A 5,123-nucleotide genomic window follows, 5' to 3' on the forward strand; every position below is an offset into this window, starting at 1 on the left:
TATGTAACCTATGTAACTCCCATTGTAACCTATGAAACTCCTAAGGCCATTATCTTCACTATTTACTACCTCCATTATCTTCCTATTCATTGCTAAGAAGACTTCTTGTAGTATAAATAGTGGTAGTCTTCATTTGGTTTTATAGACACACAATTCATAAGAGAAAACAAAGAGTGAAAGAGTTAGTCTAAGAGAGAGTTCTTATTAGTTGAAGGGAGGTGTTCTTTTTTGTGGAGCTTTGGACTCAACTCTTGTCCAGAGTTGTTGAGTTATACTTTGTGAAGGCTGTTGTATCCTGGAGGGGACAAGTTAAAGAGGACTACTGCTGGACCGGTGAAAACATTTGTTGTAGTGGGCTTGAATCTCCTTAAAGAGAGCGAGATATCCGCGCCTCAGCCTGAAGAGATTAATTTCTTCATTTTATTTTCAATTGTAATCTTGCAATTTTATTATCTTATAAGTTTTTTCACTAACACAAGATAACAATACATAACATAACATAACATAATAATTTAAATACAACAGAAAATACAATAATAACATAATAATTAATTCGCGATGAAATAAGGATCGTGTCAATAAGATGTTGAACGAAAATTCGGGATTTTGCAATTATTGCAAGTCCGTCACATTTTCGGAGAAAAAAAGTGCTACATGATATAATGACTACATATTTTATACTACACAATGTGATAACTGAGGATGAACGTGATCTTAATGCACCAATTCAAGATGTCATAGATGCTCCAACTCCAACGACAAAAATGGTGTTAGATGAAGATCTTCGATTTAATAATTTTTAGCTAAACATAATAAATTAAGGGAAAAAAATGATTATTTTGAACTCTGTAATGCATTAATAGAGCATTTATAGGGAGCAACGTAATAATTTTAAAAATTGAGTGATTATGTCATGTTTATGTATTCGTATTTCAATTTTATTTGAATTTGTTCATTAATTTATATATTATTTAATATTCTCGTGCAATTTATGATATTTAAATTTTTTGAATAAATATAATAATTAAATAACAAAATTGAAAAAATAAATTTTTGTATCACATGAGAATTATATAATTATAGGAAAAAAGAAATAAATGAATTATATCATGAAATAAGAAAATAAGAATGAAACAAAAATAATAATATAATATTGAGGAGAGAGAAAATTGTTCTTTTTAGAGAGTAAAATAGAGAATTGGGTTGGAGTTAGTTGTCTGAAAAAAAATAAAGAACTCTATATTTGGCGAGTGAAATAGAGGGCAAATACATAAATATGCTCTCTAACTTGGCTTCAAATCACATTTATGCCCTTCAATTTTGGGTGATCACAAGTACGCATTTAAACTTGTATAAAGTTGAACAAATAGACACATATGTCCTACATGGTATTCTAGACGTCATTTTTTATCCTACGTGGTGTTCTACGTGTATTGTGTCATGTAGGACTCATGTGTCTACTAGTTTAAGTTATACAAGTTAAGTGTTTACTTGTGCATACCCAAATTGAAAAACATAAATGAAAAATGAGGCAAAGTTAAAAGGTACATTTATGTATTATGCCAAAATATAGTGTAGGATTGAAGATGCCCTGTCAAACTATACCTAGAAATAATCTCAATACTTATATTTCTTCCTCTATTTAGCTCTATCTTTCAAAAACCAATTCAGAGTAAAGTCATATTAATTTGACAATATATATAAATATAGTCTAAGTTTGGTTTAATTCAGATTTATGTCCTTCAATTTTGATGTGTATGAGTACACATTTAAATTGTTTAAATTTGAATAAATAAACACACATGTCATGCGTGTCATACTACCTGACACTTTGCATCCCCTGTGATATTCTATGTATATTATGTCACGCAAGACTCATGTGTAAATCTACTTGTTTAAGTTTATAGAAGTTTAAGTGTTTATTTTGTGCGCCTCAAAGTTGGAGGACATAAATATAAAATGCATATTACATAAATATGACTCTTAACTTAGCTTCAGTTTGCAACTATAACCCTTAACTTTGGATGTGCACAAGTAGACACTTAAATTTGTCTTAAATTGAACAAGTAGACACACGTGTCCTACATGGCATGATACCTGCCACGTAGGACACAAAATTTTCATTTATGACGAATGTATCAATTTGTTCAAGTTTAAGTGTTTACTTGTGCACGTTTAAAGATGTAATAGTTGTCAACTAACATCAAGTTAAGAGTCATGTTTATATATTATGCCAATATAAAATAAAATTAAATTAAAAGACATATTTATATATTGAACACTTATTGATTTATGAGCTTTAATTCATACATATTATGTCATATCATGTCATGTCATTATTGTGTTTTATGATGAATTAAATGCACGAAAGAAAAAAAAATCCAAAAACGTTTGATTTGATTGATAAAATAAAGGAAAAGATGTCGACTCAAAATATATGGTGACAAACTGATGAGGGAATGAAAAAGCAAGGATTATGAGGTCCACCTTAAGATTTTAGAGTGGGAACACTTTGAAAATGTTTTCACTTAGGTTCAATTAATATATAACAAAACGATTCTATTCATTGATATTCTCAGTATCTCGTAAAGGTAGAAAGGATGTTTCAAAAAAAATTCTGACTCGAGTGCAAGTAATAAAGGAGATTGAGAAAAATATAGCAGATAGCAAAAAAACATTGCAAAGTCTATTAGACGAGAGTAAAATAATAAAAAATAATATGATAATCGAGACATAATCAACAACTGAAAATAGTGATAAAAGTACAACTAGTACTTGACAAAATAAGTACTCCCTCCGTCCGGTATTGTTTGTCATGATTTCTATTTTTAGAATCAAACTATTAAAATTTTGACTAACATTTTAAGATATATTTTTTTCATCATATTAATATGCAAAAAATTGCAATACATAGTACTTTTCATATAGTTTTAGGGTATCTAATCTTTTTGTTTAAAAAATCGAATTAATGTGATATAATTTAAGTTTGAAAATTAGTCAAATTAACTTTCGAAAAGCATAACATGAAAAACAATACCGAACGGAGGAAATAATAAACAATGATAAATATAAAAAAAAAACAAGAGCTACAAAAATACAATTTCTTTATCCTAATATGTGTCATTCACATGACCTATCTATATAAGGTCATATCTTTGATAACCTGAAGTTGTATTTTATATATCATATCTTATTACCTCTCTTTAATATTAATTCGAGCTACTTTTACCTTCATAATCAACCTCTAACACCACCTCACATATGTTTCGCCTATGCATCTTCTTTTCACATTTTCAAAATATTTTAATATCATACCAATAAATATTACAAGCCATGCATAAAGCTAGGCGTGAGATTATTATTTTTTCTCTCTTCTTTTAGTTAAGCATCGTTATCAACGCAAAATTAATGCTGAGATTATATTTTATTCCTCCAACCAACAACTCCAAATTAAAGAACTTCTTTAGTGTGGTATAAAAATTTAATCAAATATGTCAGTAGGGTTTATTTTAATTCATGTCAGTATGCTATCAACTTAGCCTATTAATCGTATTTTATTTTAATTAATTATGATCAATAGTAGGGTATCAAAAAATTAAATCTATGACATTGGGGTCAAATGCAAGCTGATCTCAAAATTCCTTTTAGTGGATAGGATTTATATGGTGGATATTTGATTTAACCACTAAATTTGGAGCAAACGTGGTCCTAAAAATTTAATTTCACCTTTATTTATTGAGTCCATCAAAAAAATTCATCTCCAATTCGACTTCTCATTTAAGGATAAATGTATTTTTTTATCTCAAATTATTTATCGTAATATTTAAAAGTAATTATCTCTAATTATTTATTATTTTAAAATTTTTAAGATAAAATCAATTTGTTTTTTTCATTTTATCCTTAATAGTAATTATTTCTAAATCAAAACAACTGCTAATATTTTTATTATGAGATAATGACACATTTATAAATAGAATAATATTCAATAAAAAGAAATTATGAACCAGTTTTCATCAACTTATTTAAGTGTTTTAAAATTATAGTAAATAGCTTTTAAACACTACCTATATAATGCACTAATTATTTATAAAATCAATAATAATACATCTTTTTTCATGATGTGATATTTGTTGAAGGAACGTTATGAACATGTTAAAGGAACAAGTTTGATGGACGAGTTAGAGTTTTATTAGAATTAGACTATTAAATCTTAATTTATGGATAAGTCTATAGTTTATACGACTAAATTTGATGTAAATAATATATTTGTATTGTATTAGGATTCTCAATGTAGCTTAGTGTAAGAATCTTCTCCTATATAAAGAGTATGTAACTCAACCATTCAATTATTAATACAATATTTCCTCCATACTTACGTAAAATTTCTACAATATTTACTAAATGAATTATTATCCACTAATTTAATGAAATTGATGAAATCCTATTATTTATAATTAACAATTTCAGCTTCAAGCACTTGCGAAAATCCAAATAAGGAGATTATTCTTTCAAGGAAAATATTGTTCCGTGACAAGATATTTTCTATTTAGAATTTGAATTAAAAAAATTATGAGATACACTATTTTTGGACCTTAAATTGTATTTAAATTATAGATATATGAAAACTTCCCAAATTTTGAAAACAATCAAAAAATAATAATTTGATCTTTGTAATCATTTAAAATTTATTAAATATAAATTTATAAAATGATTCGGATTATATTGAATTCATAAATATATTAATCCAAATAAATATTGTGGATTGATATAATTGAGTTAAATATTTAAGTCCAATAAATATGGATTTAATTAAAGTCTAAATTAATTGATTTAGGCTACATTGGATGAACCCAATTTGTTAAACCCAATCTCATCTCATTCTAGAGCCCATCTTGGCGCCACGTGTGCAGATGATGTGGCATGCCAAGTCAAATAAGAAAACCAATAGAATCATGACATGTGTCAAAGATGACAAGCCCGCTCCATAAAGCCCAAATGCCATGTCACTTTAATCTGATTGGCTGAATGGAATCCTATTCCAGTCGCAACTCCTCTATTCTAAAACTATAAATAGGGGTCCTCATAATTCAGAAAAGGGACAGAAAATTCTAAACAAGAAGCTA

Source organism: Solanum pennellii, chromosome 12 (assembly GCF_001406875.1).
Source record: "Solanum pennellii chromosome 12, SPENNV200".
Classification (NCBI taxonomy): Eukaryota; Viridiplantae; Streptophyta; class Magnoliopsida; order Solanales; family Solanaceae; genus Solanum; species Solanum pennellii.